The 7433-nt window shown below is 36.8% G+C and overlaps 1 long non-coding RNA gene across 1 annotated transcript; it reads left to right on the top strand.

Annotated features, from left to right (window-relative positions):
* Positions 1–282: 282 nt before the first annotated feature.
* LOC119521974 lies at positions 283–6736 on the top strand. Its single transcript, XR_005214442.1, has 3 exons — positions 283–349; positions 5676–5802; positions 6608–6736. It is a non-coding gene; the product is annotated as an uncharacterized LOC119521974 (long non-coding RNA).
* The last annotated feature ends 697 nt before the right edge of the window (positions 6737–7433 follow it).

Consider the following 7433-nt stretch of genomic DNA (forward strand, 5'->3'; position numbering starts at 1 on the left):
GGGTGTCTGGATCTTGCTTTAGTGCAGGAGTGCTTCTACTCCATATCCACACCGGGACAGTTTGTTTTCCCTAAGTATGGGGAAGGGCTTGTATTTGCCCAGACAACTTCTCACATTCCCTGACGTGTGTTAATGTGCTTGGGAAGGGCGGGGAGTGAGGAGGGGCTGTGGGATGCAGAAATAATAGAGAAGAAAAGAAAAAGGTTATCCTAGCTTAAATTATTTTTAGAGGTCTAACACATACCAGATCTCAAGGTCTCTTTTTTGTCCGCAGCTTTGTCTCTCTGAACTCTGGTTCTCTGGTAGAGGAAACGTGAGGCGTACTGGCAGTTTTAAAATCATGGCCCAGGTAAGTTGATGTCTCTTTCTCCTTCCTAGAATATTATGACTTTCAATTCATGTAATAGTTCCAATCTGTCCTGAAACCTACTCAAGAAAGCTGTATCTCTGAACCTCCTTCACAGTTCTTCCCAATACAGTAAAGGATGGTAGCCTCATTTGTTCCCTTTTTCTCAAGCTGATTATCACTTTGTCAAATAACTTATTCATCTTTTATGTGTTCAGTTTCTCATAGGAGCAGTGGTGGAGCAGAGAGTCAAATATCTTGAAGGAATATTTAAGCTTCCCTTGTCAAGTTCTTGGTTTCATGACATAGAGTTGATGTCCTGTTTGATCACAGCGGGGAGAACTTTCTCCACAGCCCTAAGTTTTTCCAGGTAGATAAGGTGGGATTTGTTACAAGTGGTTCAGTCCCCAGTGAAGGATGAAGTCTCATGCTTTGGAACGGTTTTAGGTTGAGTTCAGATGGGATGGTGCCTGCCTAGAGAGAGATCAGAGATCTGGCTAAGGATTCCCCAAGAAATAAATAAGCAACCACAGTCCAATCTGTAGTTGAAGAGGATTTGCTGGTCTTGGATAAATCATTGTTGTTCTGGATCATGCTAATATCAAGGTGCTCTGACTCAAACAAGAGTTCAATAAGAGATTGCAGAAAAGAAGATCATCTAAAACTGCATGTGGTAAATATTGAACTATGTGAAAGAAGTTAGAATTTTTGTCCAACTTAAGTCCAACTTCAAGGCTTTAATAGTATATAATTTATATATTAATATTATATTAATGCCACCTTAATACTTTAAGAACGATTAAAGCTGATATCTGTAAGGTGGACTAAATAAAACACTAATTTGTCAGAATAAGGGGAAATGCTTATGACATAATCTCATATAATGAACTTGCGTCTTAAGAAAATTACTTAATTTTATACAATCTATTTTCTAAGATCCTATTTTTCAGAAATAATTGGCAGGTAATTAACTGACAGGCAATTAATTTTGCCTTTTTAAAGCAGCTTTATTGACATACAATTGACTTACAATAAACTCTCCGTATTTTAAAGTGTAAGATTTGATATGTACACCCCTGGGAGTCATGTCCCATGTAGGGGTGAAGGCAGCAAGTCCACCTGTCAAGTTGGCTTATAGAGAGGCCACATCTGAGCAACAAAAGAGGTTCTCTGGGGTAACTCTCAGGCACAATTGAGTAGGCTTAGCCTCTCCTTTGCAGTAACAAGCTTCATAAGGGCAAGTCCCAAGATCGAGGTATCGGCTTACTAAACTGCTTGCGAGAATATGAGGAATTCCCCAGGTGGGGAAGTTTAATATTTCCACATTTTTTGCCAGTCCCTCATGGAGGCTTTGCAAGTATTTCTTATTCTTTGCCCAAATTACTCTGGGATGTACCGGGGCTTCACGCTAACTTGTACACACCAACCAGATCTCACCCCCTATTCAACATTCCATGTAGTTATGGTGTTTGAATAAACTGACCATACAAGTTAAATTATACAGTATGCTACAGAAAATATAGATTTTACACGAAATAAACATCTCTTCCTTTGGTCTCACACAGAAGTTGAAGTTTTAAAAAACACAGCCAATATCATCCTTTACCCTTTAGTCTGATTTGCCTTAGTCCTAACCAAGTTCATTTCATTCATATCTCTAATTGAAGTCTGATCTGTTTTTCAGCTTCTGTAATAGTTGCTGTGTGGGGTAATGCTGACATTCATAGCTGCTGGACTCTGGCTCTGAGTCTCAGGTGTCATACAGATACCTGAAGTTACAGGGACCAACCAGGTTATACACAAAGAGCTCAGCATCTCAGAGTTAGAAATAACCATTACAATTCATGAATAGATATGACTGCTATAAGAGCTTACAGTCTAGGAACCTTTAATACTAAGCCTTCCCCTGATAACCATGCCCTCAGATTCAATTCTCAGAGTTTAGTGCATTTCTTTTTAATGCAGAGTAGTATTCTATTTTAAGGATATATACCACAATTTGGGTATCCATTCATCTGCTGAAAGATATTTGGGTTGTTTCCACTTGTGGGCTATTACAGATAAAGCTGCCATGAACATTCATGCACAAATCTTTGTATGGATGTATGCTTTCATTTCTCTTAGATAAATGGGAATGAAATAGCTGGATCATATGGAAAATGTATGTTTAACTTTTTTAAGACACCAATAAATTGTTTTTCAAAGTGACTGTACCATTTTGTATTCCCACCAATAGTATATGACACTTCTATTTCTTCCAGATCTTCAACAATACTAGAAATGATCACTTTTTAATTTTAGCCATTCCAGTAGTTATGTAGTAGTATCTCTTTGTGATTTTAATTTGCACTTCCCTAATGAATGATAATGTTGAACATCTTTTCCTGTGTTACATAGCTATCTGTATATCTTTTTCAGTAAAGTGTCTGCTCAAATCTTTTGCACATTTTAAAAATTAGTTTATTTTCCTAATATGGAATTTTGAGCATTTTCTATATATTCTAGATATAGTCCCTGTATCACATACATGCTTTGAAGTACATTATTTCCTTAAAATCTGTGATATAATGAATAACATAACTCCATTTTTGATGTTTCACTGCTGACAGCTTTTAAGCCCCACCCCTCCCTCTTCCCTTTCTTGCCCCGCAGCTGGGCAAACCTATAAGAAAACTCAAGTGCCCCCACCTTTGCTACTGCTGGGAGTTTCAAACCACACAAGCCCCTGGCTGTGTACCAGAACCCTTACTCCAGTCCCACCCCATAACCATAATAAAAACCCAAGCCATTCTCCTTTTCTATTCTCTCAAGCCATTTTCAGATCAGCATGGGAGCCACCTTCCTCTTTTCATAAGGCCTCATTATATCAATAATGAGGTGTGTGTGTGTGGTGTACTCTGTTTCAACATCCAAAGCAAATTTTGGGTCAGTATCCACTATTTCTTTGTATGGTAGCCACAACATTTGGCTTTCTTTTCCTTCTCTTAGTAGTGACTTTTGAAGAACAGAAATTTTAAATTTTGATTATAGCCAGTTTATCAACTATCTTTTATGGATTGTGCTGTTTATGTGTTGAAGAAATCATTGCCTAACCCAACCTTACATAGATTTTTACCGTATGTTTTCTTCTTGGGGTTTTATAGTTTTAGTTTTTACTTTTATGAATAAGATTCATTTTGAATTAATCTTTGCATATGGTGCAAGGTATAGATTGAAATTCATTTCTTTGCATGTGGATATCCATTTGTTCCAGTGTCATGTTTAAATTAAACTATCCTTTCTCCAGTGAATTGTTGTTGCACCTTTATCAAAAGTCACTTGTCTGGTCTTGGGCTTTTCTTTGTTGGGGGGGGGGCAGGGTTTGATTACTGATTCAGTCTCTTTACTAGTTATTGGCCTGTTGAGATCTCTTTCTTCTTGAGTCAGTGCAGCTAAAAAAATTTATATATTTACCCTATAATTATTATTTCCATTATTCTTCATTCCTTTGTGTGGATCCGTGTTTCCAACTGGTATCATTTTCTTCTGCCAGAAGGATTCCCTTTAACATTATTTGTAGTGTGGGTCTGCTGGTAATGTTTCTTTCAGCTTTTGTATGTCTGAAAAAAGGTATTTTTCTTTCATTTTTGAAGGGTATTTTTGTTGGTATAGAATTCTAGATTGCTGGTTGACTTGTTTGTTTTTCCTTATTTTTGCTCCTCTCCACGTAATTTATCTTTTTTCCTCAGAATGATTTTCAGATTTTCTTTTTATTCCTGGTCTTGAGCAATTTAATTACGATGTTGCTTGATGTTGTTTCTTCATGTTTCTTGAGGTTTGGTTTCACTTTTGAATTTAGAAAAATTTTTGGTCATTACTCTTCAAATATTTCCCCCTTATCCCCTCATAGGGACTCTAATTACTTGTATATTAGAGTACTTGAAGTTGTCTCACAAATCATTGATGTTTGATTTTTTAAGTCTTTTTCTTTCTGTTTCATTTTCCATAATTTCTGTTCTTTTGTCTTTTAAATTTACTCATTCTTTTGTGATCTCTAATTTGCCCTTAATCCCATCCCAGTGTATTTCTCATCTCAGATGTAACAGTTTTCAGATTAATATTCTTGTCTTCTAATTCTGACATATCTGTCAGTTCTGAGTGGATTTTGATTGATTCCTTTCATTATGGGTTGCATTTTCTTTTTCTTTGCATATATATTAACTTCTTATTGCATATAAGACATTTTGAATTTTAGCCTGTTGAGTGCTGTATATTTTGTACGCCGAGAAATATTCTTGAGCTTTGTTCTGGGATGTAGTTGAGTTGGTTGGGAATGGTTTGATCCTTTTGCAGTTTGCTTTTAATATTTGTTCAGAGCATTATGTGTTCTAGGAGTAATTAGTCTCCACTATGCAGACAAGACCCTTTTTCTAATATGATCAAAGCAGGCACATTTTCAGCCCTGTGTGAGTTGGCAGGTATTGTTCTCTAATCCTTTCATATCATTTGTTCCACTACCTCAAGTAGTTTCCCCACATACATGTGTGGTCAGTACTCTGCATCCCAGGGGTGTACCCTCTGGAGAGATCCAGACTTCCTGTCTGCACTTCTCTCCTCTCTTTGCTATTTTGGTCTTAGTCTCCCCAGACTCCCAAGTTCTTCTCCTCAACTCGGGGAGTCTGCCAGGCTTTGCAGAGAGAGTTCCCTTCCCTGCCCCATGGCCTGGAAACTCTCCTGGCAGTATGCTAGGGCATCCAGAGGGTTCACCTCATTCATTACTTGCCTCTCAGGGATCACAGTTTTTCCTTGCCTGATGTTCTCTGTCTAAAAACCATTTTTTGGTATATTTTGTCCATGGTTTTGATTGTTTCATGGAGGAGAGTAAATTGAATCCCTGTTACTCTATCTTGGCTGAAAGAGATCTTACAATACATTAAGAAAAAAGAAATTGATAGTTTTTTGTTTTTTTGTTTTTAACTTATTCCTTGAAGAGAAAAGAAGATGTAAGCACTTACAATTATTAAGAGTCTGTGATGTAGGCACAAAGCACGTAATGTCCTTGAATGTACTATTTCCTTAACTAGAAAAGTGATTACTCTGTTTTCCATACATTGGGATATTTAAGTTTTCCCATGTTGTTAATGAAATTTTGTCTGCTACAACAAATTCTTCTGGATTATGTAGGCACTTTACTTCAAATATATTAACTTATTTACCCCTCAAACCATATCACAGTATTCTAACTTCAGCCTACTTGTTTTTATATATTGCCCCATTACTGAAATTCAGTATTCCACCTTGAAAAAATTTTCTTTCCTTTTACAAATGATACATGGGTTTCTCATTTCAGGTGCCATTGACATTCAATGATGTTGCCATAGATTTCTCTCAGGAAGAATGGGAATGCCTAAACTCCGATCAGAAGGATTTGTACAGAGATGTAATGTTGGAGAATTACACTAACTTCATCTCTTTGGGTAAGGATGTCTGCCTCCAAAGATGTAAAAAATGCTATCTGGAATATCAGCCTTCTCCACTGTGTATTTTATTTTTCTGTCAAGAAATGAGCTAAAATTCTGCTTCATACTCTTAAAGTACTGGTTTGAAGTTTGTTGGATGAAAGTGGACATCTCTCTCCAGCACCTAAATCTTCCTTATCCTTCAGTTATTTTCCTACCTCCTTCTGCCCCTTCCTGTAATTTTTTTTTTTTCCTAAATGACTAAAGGCTTGACTTCTGGGAACTTTCTGCGTAACCATTGTTCCAGTTTGCTAATGCTGCCATTTTGCAAAATACCAGAAATGGATTGGCTTTTATAAAGGGTGTTTATTTGGTTACAAAGTTATAGTCTTAAGGCCATAAAGTGTCCAAGGTAAGGCATCAACAATAGGGTACCTTCACTGGAAAAAGGCCATTGGCATCTGGAAAACCTCTGTTAGCTGGGAAGGCATGTGGCTGGTGTCTGCTTGCTCCCAGGTTGTGTTTCAAAATGGCGTTCTCCAAAAGTCTGCGTCAGCTCCCAACAGCTGTCTTCAAAATGTCTGTCTCAGCTGCAGCTCTCCAGAATGTCACTCACAGCTGCTCTGAGTTTCTTCTGTTTGTCAGCTCTTTTATATGGCTCCAGTGATTTAATTAAAACCCACCCTGAATGGGTAGGATAATACCTCCATGGAAATTATCCAATCAAAGGTCTTGCCCACAGTTGATTTTGAGTCACTTCTCCATGGAAACACTAAATCAATAAGTTCCAACCTAATCAACACTAATATGTCTTCCCTCACAGGATTGCATCAAAGAACATGGCATTTTGGGGGACTTAATACATCCAAACTGGCAGAACCATTGTCAGAGAAAACAAATTTCATATTATATGTACATTCAGAATGCCTGTAAATATTTTAATAACTGGTCCACCTATACAGAAACAGGTACATACAGAGTTTTGGTTTTCTCTTTAATACAAATAAGACTGACTTTTATAATAATGGAATGGATCAAGACCATTATCTTTTTAATACTGTTTTTCTAGTTACAACAGTGGGAATGGCTTATAGTAACGTAATAGAGTCTACCAAGAAGTGGCAATCTTTGTTCATTCTCTCTGCTCTTCTGGAGCTCCAGTTATACCTATGTTAAATCTTTTGACATATCTCATAATTCTTTTGTGTGCCTATCTTTTCCCTCCTGTTTTTTCCTCTACGCTTGTGTTTGAGTATTCTATTGACCTTTATTCCACCTTATTTATCTACTGTATCCTTCTACTGTAATCTATTTTGCTGTTTTTTGGCAGAGTGTTACACAAAATATTAGATCAAGTCGGGTGATAGAGTCATTTAAGTCTTTTATGTCCTTACTGATTTTCTGCCTACTTGTTCTATCAATTATTGGAAGTTGGGTGTTAAAATCTCTGACTTTAATTGTTAATATGTCTATTTCTCCTTATAGTTCTACAAGTTTTTGCATGTGTTTTTTTAAATTCAGTTTTATTGAGATATATTCACATACCATACAATTATCCGTGATGTGCAATAAACTATTCACAGTACCATCATATAGTTGCGCATTCATCACCCCAATCTATTTTTGAACATTTTCCTTACACCAGAAAG

The sequence above is a fragment of the Choloepus didactylus genome, chromosome 27, assembly GCF_015220235.1.
Source record: "Choloepus didactylus isolate mChoDid1 chromosome 27, mChoDid1.pri, whole genome shotgun sequence".
Lineage (NCBI taxonomy): Eukaryota > Metazoa > Chordata > Mammalia > Pilosa > Megalonychidae > Choloepus > Choloepus didactylus.